The 19,191-nt window shown below is 34.0% G+C and overlaps 1 protein-coding gene and 1 non-coding gene across 2 annotated transcripts in view; both read right to left on the bottom strand.

Annotated features, from left to right (window-relative positions):
- CFAP299 (cilia and flagella associated protein 299) overlaps positions 1–19,191 on the bottom strand; it is a 506,080-nt gene that overhangs the window by 129,656 nt on the left and 357,233 nt on the right. The window lies entirely within an intron of this gene.
- LOC129087877 (U6atac minor spliceosomal RNA) lies at positions 13,818–13,943 on the bottom strand. Its single transcript, XR_008530958.1, has one exon. It is a non-coding gene; the product is annotated as a U6atac minor spliceosomal RNA (small nuclear RNA).

Below are 19,191 nucleotides of genomic sequence, written 5' to 3'. Positions count from 1 at the left end.
TTTTTCACCATTAGAATTTTTAAATTTTGAGTACATTATGGTTCTGTGGTAAGTTGTTAATATTCTCATCTATTTTCTAAATACATTAATCAGTTAGCTTAAGGTCTATATGTAACTTCAATATATTGACCATTAAAGGGTCCTTTTCTATTTTTTGATTTTTTTTCCCCCCTGTCTTCTGATGTTTCTGGTAGTTATTGATTAAATGCAGGGATTGAGTATGAAAAATTATAGAAATTCTGTGTAAATATCTTTTATTCCAGAGAGGGTTTACTTTTCTTCAAGTTGTCAGTAAGAACTGGTATAAATCAAGGACCTTGATCCAATCAAGGACTAAGATGGATCCAGACTGGTGTTAGGCTTTGTAGAGACTGGTCTATTTTGATCTTGCTCTTATTCATAAAGCATAGCCTTTCAGAGGTCTTAATTGAAACCCTGGCGTGTTTTCAGGACCCTCTCTCACTGGTGGCCCTAAAATCCAATATCTGTCCTTCCAGTTCTGTAAGAGGGATGTAAATTCTGTTTTACATGCCAAAAAAATATAATAAAACTATTCAACTATGCCATTGTCTTATAAAAGCAGCCGAAGAGATTAACCAATGAGCACGATGTGCCCATTGAGCCAGAATTGGCCCACATCCTAGTTTGCTGACCCCCGCTTTAGGCCATCACTTTCAGTTTCACCTCAGTGCTATGCCCCCCAAAATGGTTAATACTCCATGAGGAAAAATGTCAGAGAAAGTTGGCTCACCAAAATACCTCTCTAAAACATGAGGCTCTCAAACACTGGCTGCTTTGGTTGTTCACTGATTCACTTTAAAACACTGCATTTACTTATTTACCATTTTTTATCCTTCTTTTATATGACACCTAGTAGAAGAGATGGACTAATACAGATTACTCCCTAATAGCTGAAAATAGAAATTTCTTTTACATATCATTCTTCTTATTGATAATGGAATTATCTTCAACCTCAGGATTTTTTTATAGCTTCCTTGATTTCTAGCATGGTAAGATATTTTAGCGGTTTCTCTCCTATATCTGGAAGGGGAATGCATTGCAATAATGATAAAGTGGCTTCACTTGAAAAAGAAAAACATGAAAAATGAGAGGAAATACTATTTTTTATGGGGTGTGGGTGGGAGGAGAGCAGGAGTATTACAGACAAAGTGAATAGCCAATCAAAAGTCTTCATATGGAAGTTTGCATGAGGTGTTTTAGAAATAGCAAGAAAGTCAATATAGCCAAAGCTGAATATAAGGAGGCCCATGGAAGGAGAATAATTTAAAAGGTACAGTGATGCATATGATATAAAGCTTAAGAATTTGCTAAGCATTTCTCAATTTTCTACATGTATATAATATTATGAAACTATAAATATTTAGAAATTGTTGCAAAGAGGAAAGGAATAAAACTATTTTAGGAAATTATATATAGATAATCTTTTCTAATTCTTACTACATTATGAATTCGATATTAATATTTCTATTTTATAGATGAAGGACTTGATGATTTGAGATATTAACGGCAAGTTCTTACAACTAATAAATGATAGAACTAAGATTCCTACTTCAGTACTTTATGTGACTTATTCTTCTTCATATGCCATACTGGAAAATTTGAGAGGTTTAGCTTAAGGTCAGCACTGATGTAAATGAACAAAGAACCTAGCCTCGCTTGAATGAAAAGTCAAAAGCAAGCACAAGTGATTCAACAGAGAATGAGGTCAAACAATCAAACGTCCTGGTGATAGAACAGAGTAGTGAGGCAGGAAAGGGGGATACACGATTTCAGTACACTTTATGTAGGTATAAAAAATTTTGTATCTGAACATATAGAAAACTTATTTGACTTTATTTTCAAAGAAGGAAAACATTTGTTAGGGAATCCCTCCAAAAGATAATCATTTCTCTATTAATATGAGTGTAAAGAATAGGAGAAAAGTTAATCTTTTTTGGTTTAGATAAAAACTGCAATCTGGAAACCATACTTTGACAATCAAAAAATGATCCCATTGCAATGTATATAAAATAGAGTGAATATGGTGATGAGGCACAAGTCATCAGAAAGGAAATGCTTAAGAAAATGAGGGTAGTTACAGTAGAGGACATTCACAGAAAATGGTAAATGATTTGTTCCATTTATAAGACTATAATTAGATGGAGTGACTAGACTTACTCTTGTTTGTGAGGGGGTTTGTGGCAGACAGAAAGGAAGAAATTGCTACTGTATTACAATGTTTACCTGTTCTTCAATTACTTGATCTGTTTGAAAATGGAATCAGCTACTTCTGCAGTGATTCTTAATTCTTTTGAGGACACTGACACTTTGGGAAATTTGATTAAAATTTCTACCCACATATCTAAGAATTTGTGTAGAATTTTTAAGCTGTTATCTGATCCCTGAAACTCATTTAGGTGTACCTATGTTTATGACCCTAAGTTAAGAACCCAGGAAAGAGTGACAGTTCCCCTTTTCTAGAAACATTTTAGAGGCTGAGCAAGCACCGTGGCCTGACATTGTAGAGATAATGGAAGCATGGGTTGATGAAATTCTGGCAATGATCCTAAAATAATTGTGAAAATTGCCAAATTAGCATGCTGTATCTGTATGTCCCTCCCTTGCTCACCTGTACAAGTATATCCTTGTATCCTAAACAGTTGTAAAAGCCTCTATTACCTTGAAGCATTTCATCCATTGCACCTTTTAAATTATTTCCATGGTGTTAGAGTTGGCAAGAGAGTGCTTCGAAACTGGTGGCAACCATCTCCATCCAGGTGGAAAAAAAGGAAGAAAAAGAGATGCAACCCGAGCCAGAATCACCATCTACTCTACAAGACAATTTCTTTTATAAAAAGCCAATATCCTCAAATGGCATCAAATTGTCGTATTTATTTTGTTGACTCAGTTGGTTCCTAAACTGCAATTCAAATCACTTACTGGAATATTTCAATGTGTTAAAAATAATATCGAAGCAAACAAAGACTCATGCCTTTCTCACTTCATACAACCATTTTGTTTATAAGTTTGCATCCCAGACAAACTTGTTTTATTTGGATGACCAGTTTTTCAGAAATATTCTCCAAAACTCTCATAAGCCTAAGATTTTAAACTTTTGTACAAATATATTTACACTGAATTTTCCCCAATTTTAGTGTTTTCATGCTTCTTTTGGTTAATTTTCAAATGATTTCTTATTTTGCAGTATGGTCTCAAGCAAAGAATACTTGGTTGGAGTTTGGAAGACTGTGTTCTGATTTCATTCCCCAAACTAACTAGATGATCTAAAAATATAAGGCTACTCGACTATAAAAAATAAAATTTACCCTTTATGACAGCATGGATGGACCTGGAGAACATTATGCTAAGTGAAATAAAACAGTCACAGAAAGACAAATACCATATGATTTTACACATATGTGGAATCTAATGAACAACTGAACTAACAAGCAAAATAGAGACAGATCCATAAATAGAGAGCAGGCTGACAGCTACAGGTGAGGGCCAGGGGTTAGGGGTAGGAATATTGAGCAAAAAGGAAAAAGAACTCATGGACGTGACAACACTGTGGTGACTGTGGGTGGGAGGAGGGTATAAGGGGGATAAAGGATAATGGAAACATATAAATTAAAAAAATAAGTAAATAAAAATACAACAATGAAAGAGAACCAAATAGCAAGAAAATTAATATGGTTCATTATAACTAAAAGAGGCTCAGTTATGAATTAGTGAATATAATTAATGAATACATAAATTAAATATCCATTATTTTTATTATTGTTTTGCAAATCTTTTTTGTTTATGATTACTAAGGTAATTCATGCTCATTGAGGAAAACCTGGATATACAGAGATGAATAAGGAATACATATTTAAGAATTTGTAGTATCTACCATCCCAAAGTATTAATATTATAATACTTTCATGTCTTCTTTTATACTTTATAATTATATCTCCATATTACATATTAATTTTAATTAGAAACACATTTATAGAGGACATATATACATTTATTTATATGTATATTACTTATATATAGGTTTGTGTCTTAGCTTTCCACTAAGCAATATCCTCATGATATTACTCTGGAAACACAGTTTTTAATAGCTACATCATAGTTCACCAAATAAAAAGATTTATTAATGAGTCTTTGGACATTTAATGCATTCCAATTTTTATAAGTATCATTGTGAGGAATATCCTTGTCCACAAATATTTAGAAACGGAAACACTAGATCACAGAACATGGATATTCTAAGCCAGTTATCTGCCCGAGAATCTGTCCGTTTTCAGGGGCATCATCTGTGCGCATAGCGCTCCTTTCACACCTCACCATCGCTGCCCGCAGAGTCCATTAAACAACTGTCAAGTTGGAACATGAAAATTATGTGCTTATCTTAATATATATTTATTTAATTTAAGGTAAATTTGAATATTTTTCATTTACTTATTTACCATTTGTAATTATTTGTGAATTGACTGTTTGAGCTCTTCGTTCAGAGAAATGTGTTTTTTCAAAAGAGAAAATCAAGTTTAAAGATGTTTGCCTGTAGATGTATATATTTGTATTAGCAGAAAAAAGTGTGAAAGGATATATGCCTTTGGAAGGGGTGTTTGGATGTGCATATAGGTTATTCACTTTTTATATGCATCTTTGTTTTGTTTAAATTGGTATTACTTTTGTTTTTAAAAATATAAGTATTACTATGCTTCCCTTAAAAAGGTACTTGTCTGTGCAAGATTTTGATGACCCTGAGAATAACGTCTGTATCTAGAAATTAATTATAGCTATTTGGAGTCTTTTAATTAATATTAAACTTAATAAAGTCACAAATCCATAGTTTTACTTAAGGTTTTAAGTTCAAATTCTAAGTTATCTTATATTTTTCATTATTCTTTTCATAAATTGAGTAAATTTAAGATCTTTCAAGAGAGCTGTTGTTTAATTTGTAATCAGCCTAATGTAGACAAACTGAAATCTCTTCATCTCTACACCATTTACAAATTTAATTAAATTCTTTGAAATACTTTCAACTACAACTCACATAGAAGTATATTACCAGTATATTAACTTTCTTTGAAAATAATTTAATTACTCCAAGTGAGCAATTTGCTCAATTATTTAAATAATGTTAGTAACCCTAATATATTCAATTCTGAAATATAACATGAAAAATTATCTTATAATTTTTGACCTACAAATTACAAGTCCTAAAAAAATACTCATATACATATTAATTGGAATATAAGGTTAACCTTCTAAACACTCTATTTCCAATCCCTTATTAAATATTTAAAATATCAAATAAAACATTGATGAAAGCATTACCAACAAAACCCACTTCTAGATTTAACAAAAACACAGTAAGTCCATATGATAATTTATATTTTATCATCTATATTTGCAATTCTAATACTACCAGCATTTTAAAGAAAATCATCCACCAAGGAAAAAAGAAAATTGGGATCACCATTTCTACAGAATGAAAGTTATAAAATGGATTTAGTACATCCAAATGAATTTTTGCCTTAGCACTGAGGGACCATTTGGGCCACCTTTTCTAGTCACTATAACAAGTATGAATCCAAGTCCATGTATTCCAGATGTAGTTGGCTAATAGTACTATTCTTCTCAACTCAAGAAACTTTAGCAGAGATTATCTTCGGTGTGGTTTGAGTCAATAACTGCATGCCCTACTCACCTTACCACTTACTAGAATTCAATGAAATCTATTTCCTGCTTCATACTATCCAGAATTTGTTTCATACCTTATGGTATAGCCAGGCCACAATTCTTAAAGAAATTTCAATGATATCTGATTACATTTCCTACAGCTCTCAAAGCTACACGGATTCTGTGGTTACATCATTCAAGTCATATGAATGACAATTATAAAAATATAGTACATATTTGAAAAAATGTGCTTTCTCAAGTGGTTTTAGACAAATATTAATCTAATTATGTGTAAGATTTTAGTTTAATGATGTACATAGAGTCATTCTATTTGTCACAGGGTATGAGTTCCCTGAAACTGGAGTGTCTTTTGAATCAGAGCCAAATCAAATTAATGTTTGTTTCCCACACAATTGTGTTCCTATGTTCTTTTCTTGTATGATCAGTCATATCTTCTTTTCTTCATATCCCCTGAAGGAATCACATGCCTGCACCACACCTTTTGTCTGGCAATTCAACATATTTTGTCATTTTTCGTCAGACTGTATTGGTGTTTATAATGTCCTTTGTAAAGCAAAGAATTTCCATTCATTTCATATCGACCACTGAAATACTAAAATACTTGTTGGCTTAAGCCAGTAAAACTTCAGCTTCTCATACTCTGTGTGATTCTTCTGCATTATTATTTGTCTGCCTTTAATTAGCCAGAAGTGATATATCAAAACTGGTCATAACAACCTAAGTAATGGCCTAGAAACTCAGGGCAGCAATTATAAAACACATAGCAATCATTGCTAATCATCCTCCAAGCTCCATTTTTCCTTTTTTTCTATAATAATAAAAATTTTGATTATATCTATCATTGTTCAACAAAAAACAAATTTCTTAGAATCCCTTGCACCTAGGAGCGACCATTTGCCTAGGCTCTACAAAACTAGGATGTGAGAGGAAGCAACTTTCAGTTAATCCCTTAAATAGAAATGAGCAGGCCCTCTCTGCTCTCCTCCTTGTCCATGTTAGCTAGAATTATGGCAGGGGCTGAGGATCCACCTTAGAGTATGTGATGGACAATGTTTAGCACAGCTGAGCAACAACATAGATGAAGCAAGGGCCCCTAGCACTACAGGGCCACTGAATCTGACCTACATACTTATAATCACCTTGTTAACTTAAGGGTGATTTTTTTTAAAATAGCATCTTGAACTTTATCATTTATTATTAGTCAAGTAGCATATAAGCTGAGAGGACGCAAAGTAATATGCCAATCTATTTTTCATTAGTTGGAACGTAATAAAGTTATTCAATTAAATTGATTGGGTACGAGAAAGATTTTATTTATTTTAACTGTACCAATTCAAATGTATTATAATACTTACATAAACAAAATGTTTCCATAGCAAATCTCTATATTTCTGAGCAAATGCGGATTTTTCTCTTCATTGGTGGGACGTAAATAAATTTGGCATGTACCTGATACTTTGAAAAAGCATCTATATCTATGCTGACTTTGGCAAAGTAAATTAAGAAATATGCTTCAAAATAACTATAGGAAATGGCAGTATAGCATAATATTAAGGAAAAGAACTAGAGTAAAAGTCACCTGGATTTGGATTATAGCTCTGCCACAGTGGCCAGCAAAATTCTAAATGGCTCACATGACCCCCTGGTATGCACGCCTCTTACATCTGCTCCCTTTGAAAATGAGAAGAACCTGAGAATATGACAGGATATCACTCTTGCAACTAGTTATTATTAATCAGTAAACTCTGAGTTAATCAAAAGGTAGAAAAGCCAGGTGGGCCTGACTTTGTTAGTTGAGCCCTTAATTAAAAAGGCCAGACCGTCCCTAAAGTCAGAAAGACTGGCTGGCGGTGTAAGCGGCCCTATGGCGGGACAGGACCTGAGACCTACAAGGACCTGAGAGCAGCCTCTAGGAGCCGACGTGCTTCCCCGCTGACCAATGGCAGGACGACACAGACACTGCCCCCCCAAACAAAATGAATTCTGCAAGCAACTTAAGGGAGGTGGGAAGCAAAAACTTCCTTAGTTGAATCTCCAAATGAGGAGGCAGCTGGCTGACACCGTGATTAAAAAAAAAAAAAAAATGTGTCTTTTAAAGGAAAGGTAAACTTTAAATAATTATACATGTTTTGGTATATATGCATATAAGCAGATAAAAAAAAGTGTGAGAGCATTTACACCTCTGTATCTGGAGGGGATGCTTGGAAATGCAGAGATATTAATTTGGTTTTACATGTTATTCTGTTCTGTTCTTAAAAAGAGGAAGAGAGATCTTTGTGATGACAGAATGCTTAGCAGAACTGTCTCCTGCAGTTATGTGGTAAGCTCAACTTTTTTAATCGATAAACTTGGCTATAGAGCTGAGCAAAGCACTGAGCTGAAGGGGCTGACTGGGTTGTTTTTGCTGCTTATAGTAAAATGTCAAAAGATTCAGTCCAAAAGCTATTTCAAGAAATTAAGAGTAACCTCACAGATCTCAACCAAACCACAAAACCCCTCTTAAGAAAAGGAGCTGAAAAGGAAGAAGGGCTTATCTCAAAAAGGTTCTTAGGTATGGCATTTTTCTTGTGGAGCAAATGCCATGAAAACCCATGGAAGGCCCACGGAGTCTCAAGCTTGACCTGAAAAGGGCAGAAAAAATACAAACAAAGGAGACTGTCAAACCACCGTCCCCCACCCCCGCCCCCAACAACACCCAAAAAGTTCTTATGGCAAGAAGCAGGCTGATGAGTTACCACTCAATTGCAAACATGTGCTACTTCTCACAAAAAAGGAAGGGTGACTTAAAGGGTGAAGTCAAGTACCCAAAGGGTGGATTGAAAAGACACGAAAAATTATTCACAGTCTTTACAAACTTATCAAGAAACAAATTCCCATTTGCCAAGTGGATTAGGAAACGGCTTTGGACAAGTGACTCCTTTTTTGCCTTCCGTTCCCCTCCCCCTTTTAATGTAATCTGTATTGTATTTTTTTTTATTACCATTTAGTCTTATATCCTCCACCACCAGCAATCACCACACTGTTGTCCATGTCCATGAGTCCTTTTTCCTTTACACTCAATCTCTCCACCTCCTAACCTGCCCCCCTCCCCCATTTTTTGAGCCAGAGTGTTTACTGCTATAATCCTATGCCTGTCTCACCACGTATGCTGGGAGTGCTGAGGGCAGATAACTTGTCTCTTTGCTTTTATATGTCTACAGGTGGAGTGGAATTGAGCCCCAGGTGTTGTTGTATTTATGGATTATAGTAGAAGCCTCATCTGCACCTCATTAAAATGATTTAGATGGTAAGATTTTTTTTTAACTTTTAAGGAGATTTAGATACAATTTGGGGCTTGACCTAATTGTGAAATTTATATTTTAACGATGCGATTTCGGAACACAGTTGATGCTGTTCTGAGATGAGTCTTTGAGAACCTAGAAAAGGGAGTCAGTGTATTTTGCAAGTTAAGCAGGATTTTGGGATGGCCTCCCAGATTTCTGCACCCCCCTCCCCCAATGCGCATACCCTGTGGAGTCGCTTCCCTTCAAATGCGGGTGGAACCCGTGAATATGATGGAAGAGTAGCTTATTTTCAGGTTAAGTTTTTATGCCAAATGGTGATGGGATCGTCACTCAGTGATTACCTTATGTTACATAAGACTCCATCATAATAGTCGGTAGAAGCATTTAGAAGTTGGAGAGATCATCTCCCATGGGCTTGGAAAAAAGCTAACGCTGTGAGATGCCTGTTGGAGTCAGCTGGCAAAAAACTGTGGACAGCCTCACTGAGCACTTAGAGTCTGCCGCTTATCTGGCTGCTTGCGTGTCTATATTATTCTGAAATAGCAAGACCTTTTAAGTCGGTTTTATTCTTTGTATCTTATGTCTTGGATTTCTGACTCCACAACCTAACAAAGGGCCTGGTACACAGTAGAAACTGAATACATATTGAACTGAAATGAATCACCAGAAGGGAATGCTACACAATGTATTAAGTTAATGACAAAAAAAAAGAAAAGAAAAAAATGTTTCCTGTATACTTATAATGCTTAAATATTGAACTTATTTTAGCAAAGCAAATAGAAGGTACCTGGTGAATAATAAATTTTCATGCTTCACATACGAATCTATCTTTCATGCTGCTACTAATTTCATCCAGTTTTTATACAGTATGGACCAACCAGAAAATTTATAAAGTTCAATTAAAAATCAAAATGTATTATCTAGCACATATGAATATAACATCTTCAAGATGGGTTAAAGTTTTTTTGTATTTCCACTGATTTTTCTCTTGTTGTTGCACAATCTTCTTGACTTCAGCTTAAGCCATTTATACTTCGAACAGCAAACAGGTACAAGTTACTATTAGTCAATGCCTTCTTATTTCTTAGGTGTGCCCCACAACTTCGTGAGCACATCTGTGGAACCGTCTGTGCTTTTCAAAAGCTGTTTCGGAATCTCATGTGTCATTATGAAATCTATTTGGTTACTGATGATTCATTCTCCCCAAAGGGAATAAAATGGGTGCCAATAGTGTTGATGGTACTCTGGACCTCACTTAAGAAAATGCTCTCACTTGCAAAACTGAAAGCACTAAATATACTTTTATATCCAAGGCAAACAAATTGGGAACAACCAGAAATACAGAATTTTACTAGAAATTACAACATTGGTTTTTAAAACAGAAATGCTAACATTAATTTGACAAATATGTATATAGGGCAACTAAAAGGAAATAATAATTATCTAGTGAGGCAAAAATAGTGAGAAAAAAAAACCCTTCTTTATTTTGATAAAGAAGGGTTGTGTTTGATAAATAATAAGTGGAAACATCAACTTAAGTTATTCCAAAGAATGAAAATCATCCAGTAACAGAGCCATAAGTCAGATTACAAAAGTCATAAGAAGGATACAACTGAATACTGAAAATAATAATACTAAGCCAGTTATTGCCTTTATTACATTACTTAGGGCCTGTAGAAACACAACATGACTCACATCTGCTTAAAACTAAAATTTACTGTTTTAAAACACACAAATTTAACAAATTAATTCTTCACTTAAGAGTCTTTTTTTTAAGTCTATGAAAGACTGAAGAAGTGAAAGTCTGAAGAAAGGCCGAAACATAAATAAACACACATGACCGGAGGTTGGTGCATTTTTCCCTCAATGTTATTGGCAACAGTTTCATAAGGTCTAAAATTAGATAGTAACAGCGTGTCAGAGTTAATTTTCTGATTTTCATGTTTTATTACCTTTATGTATAATAATATCCTTGTTTGTAGAAATTACACACTGAAGCATTAGGTGGTGATAAGACCTCAGGTCAGCAACTTGCTCTCAAATGTTGCATGTGTTCACTTAAGAGTCTTAACTCAAAGAGTTAAATAAGAATAGGGCAATGGCTTTGTAGCAATTTGCAGAGCAACATTTAATAAGATCTGGCAAAATTTCAGGTACTTAGACCTCAAACAAACACAAAACCTCATTTCTAGCATGTTATCTGGGACTCACAAAATCCTAACATTTATGATTAGTTGTTTTTTGGTTGCTTGGTTGGCTTTAACTTGGGTGGATAGGAAAGAGGCAGAGGAACTGGAGTCGAAAGGCCTGGAGAAGTCACAGAGCCTTTCAGAGGCTCAGTCTTACTCCCTGTAAAAGAGTCCCCATAAATGATATAAAACTAGTCCTTGATCGTTGCCAATGAGTTTTACTCTGTGTAGAGAGGATACAATTCACTTATCTTAAGTATTTAAAATGAGCATATTATTTCCAATATATATTTTATATTTGTATAAGGAGAATCTTATACTTAAAATAACAGTTTAGCTGAGTCTAGAATTCCAGTATAACCTTTATTGTCCCCATGAAAGTTGAAGCTTTTTTTCTCATTGTCTTTTAAATTTTTTTTAAGACTTCATTTATTTTTTTTAGACAGAGGGGAAGGGAGGGAGAAAGAGAGGAAGAGAAACACCAATGTGCGGTTGCCTCTTGTGTGCCCCCAACTGGAGACCTGGCCTGCAACCCAGTCCTGTGCCCTGACTGAGAATCAAAGCAGCCACCCTTTGGTTCACAAGCCAGAGCGCAATCCGCTGAGCCACACCAGCCAGGGCTGTCTTTTAATCTTTAATTATTGCTGACATTTCAGACTATTGGAAACATTTTAACTTGTCAGTGTAATTGTTTTTCCTTTCTAGGTGATCTAGGCTTTTCCTACAGTTGTTTTGAAGATTTTTTCTCTTTGTCTTTGGTGTTATACATTTTCACTAATTGTGTCTAGGTGTTGGTTTATTTTTTTATCCTGCTCTTAACTCATTTTTCTTGCAAATCTTAAGACTCATGATTTTCATCCATTCAAAAAAAATCTAGTTGTTCTTTCGAGTAGTGCCTGCTGTCATTCTCTCTATACCATATTTGCGAAACTTAGAGTAGATGTGTGTTGTACCATCTTATTGTATCATTTGTGTGACATAACCTCTTTTATAATTTCAGTTTTATATCTTTATACTGTACTCTGGATAATTTCTCCAAGTCTGTATTTTAAGTTACTAATTTTCTCTTCAGTTTCTTTAATCTGTCCATTGAGAATTTTTTCTCCTTTAATTACAATGTTTTTATTTCATTTTCAAACTGCACATTAGTTGTTTTAAAATTTAACATTTTGTAGCGTCTTATACTTTCTAAAGATTCAATTATTTATTTTGAAATATATTCATTTAAAAATACTAATTTTCAATTCTTAATCTATCTTAAATTCTTGAAACACTCGTTTAGAATAATTATGTCAACCAATCAATCCATAGTAAATTTTCTTGATGTGTTTTGTTAAATTTTTATTGTGAGTTTATATCTAGCCCACTCTTTCACCAAGCATACCTGTCACAGATGGGGTTCACTGGACAACAGACCGAGGAAAAGTTCAGTGTTCAAGTCATTTGTTAGGAACTACTCTTGGCATTAACACTATGGAAGAAAATAAGATTGCACAGTGAATGAAGTCAAACTGTGATGCAGTGGCATTGAATGCCTATACTGACCCTATGTGTGTCTTTGGTGTTGACGTGGTTCCATGTAGTTGTTTCCCACTGAAGAAATATGGCCAGGCCTCTACCCCCCTATCAACCAGTCCTTGGAGGCTGGCTGTCCTGGGAAAGGGGCAGAGCATGGCTTAGGTGAGACATCTTTCTTGAGCTGAGACAATTTCCAAAAGAGGCTGTCAGCAAAAGATGATCTGCAGTACTCCTAACAACTGGTATGGTAGAATTTTTTTTTTAATCTTGAAAAGGATTCTAGCATCATATATCATTCACCACAGTACAGATTTCAAGGACCCCAACTCCTCCCCTCAGGTGGGCTCTAGACTTCCTCTCCTCTTCCCATATGTGCCTTAAACTTAGGCTCTAACTTACTGACATCAAAATTACCAACTCCCTTCCCACCACACTCCACAGCCTACACCAGGACCAGAGGCATTAATTGTTCATTAGCTTCTAGTTCCTGTTTATAATTACTGGAGTCATCCAATCCAAGACATTTTCAGAAGTCCAATTACATCTGGATAGCAAGACTGTGCCAGGCAAAATGGGATATATATATTACTTATTCAAAGTGTCTTTCTTATGTTTTTTCCCACAAGGTCACTTTTTGGTTTTAACATTTCCTCCCCTCAGCATTTCCATGTACACGTGGGAAGATTTTTATGTTATCTTAGTCTATCAACCTGCAGGAAAGAAAATGTATGTTTTCAGTTTTTAAATCTTAACCTGAATTTATCAGAATTGTATCAAATCCCATTTGACATTGTATGCATATCCCATTATATTTTATGCCAAATTACAAATACAATACCATTTTTGAAGTGATTAATCATTTATCCATTGATTTAAAATGATATATGTGTTATATTTGAACCCTAAACACACAAACATGCATACATGTTTTCAAATTCAAACACTAAACTCTGTTCTTTTTAGTTTTTAATTTTTATTGAATTTTTTGGTGTGATAATTTATTGATTAATAAAAGTATATAGGTTTTAAGTGTAAAATTCTTTAATACATCATCTGCATCTTGTACTGCGTGTTCACCATCCAAAGTTAAACCTATTTCTGTCACCATTTATCCCCCTTTTCCCCTCTTCTAGAAAAATGGTGGTTAAAGGCCACAAAGTAGGTGGCAATGCCTTAACCATGCATGTGTTTTTAGCCCCAAGAGCCTCTTCCATCCTTATCAAGGGGAGTGCTAACCTTCTCTCCTTTCATACAGCACTGAAATCTGTCTTGTGTTTTCTGTACATCTCCATTAATCTGCTTATCTATTTCTGTACCAGTGTCACATTGATTTGATACTTGTAGATTCATAATTCACCTTATTGAATAAGATCTTCTTATATTCTCCTAACATAGGCTATTACTTAAACCAAATATTAAAGTCACCTGTAAAACTACACAGAACTTCCAGTTGGTTATTATAAAAATTGAGGAAAAATTTTGCTATTTGTCTGGATACATTGTGAAGTCATCTACTTTATTGCATATACATTTTAGTTTTTATAGCTTGGGTATTTGACTCTAAGGTGAAGCATTCTCTCTTTTCTCCCATGCAAATATATCAATTTTTCAGTTTTGAAGAGTAACTAGAGATTGTCCATGCTGATAATAAACACAGGAAGTAATGCATAATTGTGGTTTCTACAGTTGTCTAATGCTAAGCAAAATTCCACTGTGGTTTAGTTTACAGGAGAGTCCTCTTATATTTTCCTTTGTATAAAAACAAATACCACAATAATGACCACCCAGAAGTAAAGGATTTGCTGCTAGGAGGATATAAAGAAAGAAAAACATTTGCTTAAACATATGCTCTTGCTTATACTATACTTTTAGACAAATTTAAATTGAGATTTAATAATATAGTTCCTATCTGATTCAATTATTTCTAAAACATCTGCTGGGAGACAATGATACCAATTGAAATATACTCTTATCTAGGATCAGAGGAACTTTTAAAAATCACGTTCCTCAGTGACTAAATCACTACCAAAAAAGAGTATAGGAGCAGGAATAAAAGTAATTACATTTGTAAAAATTTATCAAAAGAAAACCCTAGTAATTTGTTTGGCACAGGTTAATTATTCCTCTTCAGCACTCAGTAGTCAGTAATTCAGAACATTTTTCAGTTCTCCCAATACATCACGATCTATGTCTTGGTCCAGGCACATTTCACATGGTTCTTTCCCTTACTCTGCTTCTCTCCCCTCTCCATCACATCTGCCTATCCATCAGGTATCAGTTTAGAAGTCTGGTTACCTAGGATGGTCTCCCTGGTGAATTCTTTTGGAAAGAGGTCAGCTAGTTCCTCCTTTTCTTGCCTGTACTTCTCCTTCCACATTTAATTGCTTCTTATATTTTTGTTCCTAAAAAAAGTTGAATTTTGAGGAGTAGGGGAATTTTTTTCAGAGTTGTATCTCCAACAACTAACAAGGAGCCTGGCAAACAGTTAAGTCATTATCAAATAATTTTTTAATAAATAAATGGATATGTAAATGACTAAAAAATAGCAGTGTGATAGTTTTATACTATGTAAACTTAACAAAACTGAAAACATAATTCTCCCTTCTCTATATAGCTCTTGGTTAAAGTTATAAAACAAGAAATTTGCCCAAAGTTTCGAAATTGGAAGTTAAGCAGTACCACTGCACTTTGAATGTCATTGTGCTTAGAGATGGTCGAAGTAGATGCAGAGGAGGTGGTAAGTCATAGTTTTTCCTTGCCCTCCCTTGCTTTCTGTTCAGCCCTTCTTCCTTCTAGACCCCTAATACAAGGGAGGGGGCACCCAAAAAACTGGAGTTTATTTATAAAAAGTTGTGTATTTATTCCTACATGTTTAAATTTCCGTCACCTTCAGAGCACTCTCCATTGATGCAATACACCTATCAAGATGTTTTCCATTGCCCAAAATAGTTTATGAAGTCATCAATTTTGATGCTTTTTAGTGCTTCTGCCCTTTTTTGTTTCACCTCTTCCACATTGGCAAAATGTTTCCCTTTGAGGACTTATTTTCATCCAGGGAAACAAACAAACAAGTCTCCTGGGACAAGATCAGATGAATAGGAAGGGTGGGGCGCAGGGCTAATGCCATTTTTGGTCAAAAACTGCTGAACACTCAGTGTCATATGGGCAGGTGTGCTTGTAAATCACCCATCATGAAATGGGCAAATGCATTGAGTCTTCAAAAAAAAAATTAACTGAAGCTGAATGCAGCTTCTCACAACAATGCCAGCTGGTACACTGATACATCAGTTCCTAGAACATTCGCCCAACAGGGAAGCCTGCACTACAAGGGGCCCACCCTCCAGAAGATAATTCTATTTTCTTTTGGGAGGGTTCCCTCTCATAATTCCTCAGCATCATCTACAACTCCTGTAAGATCTTATTCTTATAATGGGTCTACTATCCCATAATTCTGATAGCAGTTCTGCTTTTCTGATAAAATCCTAAGTGATGCAAAGGGTAATAGCCACTATTTCTCTCACTTTCAGATTATTTCATACATTGTTAAAAATGCTAAAGATCAAAATTAAGGTTGGTGATTTTCACTGCAGAAAAATACTGATCCAATTTGAAAATTTAAAAAGAAAATCTATTCTTATAAAGAGTTTACAGTTTACAATTGGGGCAAGCTAAATCATGACTTTTCTCTCGACATGTTTCTCAGACTTGCAAAGAGGTTGTCTGTGGCTGCAGGCAAACTTAACCATAACATAATCTCAAATAAAAAAATGCTGTGATGGAATCTAGAGGGGACTTTTAATTAAAAAAAAAAATAAAGCTTAAGCCACTAGGTCCACATTGAAGGGAACACAGCTATGGAAATTTAAGAATAAAATATAGAGAGCATTATACTAAGCGAAATAAGCCAGAGGGCGAAAGACAAACGCCATATTGTATCACCTGTAAGTGGAACCTAACCAACAAAACAAAGATGCCAAGGAAAATATGACCAGCAACACTGAAACAAAAAAAGAAACCAACAGACTCAAGAGGGAAGAAGGGAGGGGTAGGCAAGGAAAAGAAAGGAAGGGTCAAGTTAAGGAACACATAACAAGGACTCGTGGACAAAGCCAAAGTGGGGAAAGATTGAGGGAAGGAGATTGGGGTGGGGGGCAGGGGAAAGTGGTGGGGGGAAGGTGGAGGCAAATGTATTTGAACAAAAAATAAATTTAAAAAAATATGGAGTAAGGTTATGGAATTAATTAGGTTACTAAATTAATTCAGTGTAAAAGTTATGTAAATCATCATTATTTCTATTTCTGTTAGATCTCTATAACATTGACATCAAATTATCCCAGTTTGCTCTGTTTACTAGAAAGTCTGTCTACAACAACAAAAACAATAAAACATTCAAGTAAGAATGAAATATGGTAGTGTCAAACTGTAATTAAGATGTTAGTCAATGTTAATAGTTTGATCTTCCCCCCAATTACCTAACATAGATAAGACTAGTTAGTTGTTCAAATGAGAAAAATAACACAATAAAACCAAACCAAAGACAACTTTGCTCAAATTTTTCTTCTATGGTTTTTAAGCACAACCATAATTATAATTGCCATTTCTTCAAAAGCTTTTAATGAGGACAGAATAAAGTTCAAATTATAATCATGTTATTCAATATTTTCCCTTTAATCAGATCTCAAAATACCACTTTAAATCTTTTCCCTCATAACCCCAACTAATATAGTTAGCCTCAGAGAGATCATCTACATTCTACATTAACTGTTGGACTGACTGCAAGTACCATGAGAACCAGGTCTACATACTGACCAATTTTGTATCCTCTTCAGAGCTAACAGTGTTTGGCATGAAAGAGACATCGGGAAAGATTTATTATATTACAGTGACTTGATCCATGCTGAAAAACAAATAACCCAGAAAGTTTTAGACACAAATATTACACAAGTCAAGTTTTATGTCTTTTTGTGGTCATGACTGTTATTTTGTATAAAAATATATTTTTCAAAATAATTTGAGTGAGCTTCGCCACTTCTTTTCCAGAGTTAATTTTAAGAATAAGAACCCAGGATAGTAAAAAAAAAAAAATTAATAATACTTTCCTGCTGTTTTAACATTTAGAAGATTATAAGAATTCTTTTTGGCCAATACAATTTGCCCTGATTTTACCCAAATTTAAGTTTACCTCTGCTTTCCAGTCATTTTGATGTAATTATATCTGTTTTGCTAGCCTTAGAAAATATATCATCTTTGCATGACCAACATACATTTTTTTGCAATAAAATTAATAAACATTTTGGGAAGGGTAATGTCTGTCTGTACTAATATCATTTAGGTTCACAAACACATCACTTAGATATTTTTTATTATTTATCTTTATTGTTTATATTATGAATGTGCTATGGAATGTAGGTTCTTCAGGAAATACCAGTATATTCAACTGATATTGGGAATATAAAAAACTGACTTTATGACAAAGTTAGAACTAGCATTTAACAATGAAATAATATCCAAGTTAACTTGCTTACACCTAATGCTAGACTAGCAAACTGAATAATGGGATCTTAGCTCTGGTGAGAAATATAGAAGGTGGAGACAAATGTATTTGAACAAAAAAATAAATAAATAAATAAATAAAATGGAATTTTCCAATACTGTTAATGGACATATGAATATATGCATAAAATAAATACTAAACTTTTTTTAAAAACAAAGAAGCTTTCAGGATAAAAGCATTGTCTTTACATTGGCAAGTTTATACAATAAGTTTTATATAAATAAGTTAGTTATCAGTATGTTTAAAATAAGTAAATATAAATTAAAATAACAGAAATTTCCTACTGAAATAGTCCAAAACGTTGATATCCTTCATTGGTGATAAATTCAATTATTGCAGTCATGAGAAAAACAACTTTAAAGTTATGTTTTACTCAATTTTGAATATTAAGCCATCCTTTGATTAATAAGTTATTTTTAAAAACTAAACTTTCAGGAGTTATTAAATATTCATTATAGATTTGTTCTTTCTCTTTAAAAAAATCCTTTCTAATGTCTCTCATGAAATAGTGAAGAGGGATTATAAAAACTGACCAGAACACAAGAAAAACCAGAGTGATGGTTGTGAGGATAGAAAAATAGAATTAATTTCCATATGTGGTTTGAGTAATCATTATCATTATTTTAAAGATTAAATTATTAAAATCCAAACCATAGTGTATGCATTCTTGGAGTCGTATCAGTATTAGCTGCATATAACCACAAATGTCAATGATATTATTTTATAAATATCCAATATATTTTAGGAAGTCATGAATTCTATGATTATAATGACAACATCTGCCCTTTGGAATTATTTACTGTTTGGCACATTTTTTCTCCTTGAAATATTCTTTATCTTGATAAATCTAGGTACTTTATACATATCAGAAGTCAACAAACGTATAATGTGAATTGGCAGGTAAATATTTTAGACTCTGTGGACCATACAGTTCTGTGGCAGTTATTCTACT

This window comes from Pteronotus mesoamericanus, unplaced genomic scaffold (genome assembly GCF_021234165.1).
Source record: "Pteronotus mesoamericanus isolate MK-2021 breed Mesoamerican mustached bat unplaced genomic scaffold, CSHL_Meso_final contig_130, whole genome shotgun sequence".
Classification (NCBI taxonomy): domain Eukaryota; kingdom Metazoa; phylum Chordata; class Mammalia; order Chiroptera; family Mormoopidae; genus Pteronotus; species Pteronotus mesoamericanus.
The sequence above is the reverse complement of the archived record's forward strand: the minus strand, read 5'-3'. Positions and strand labels throughout refer to the sequence as shown.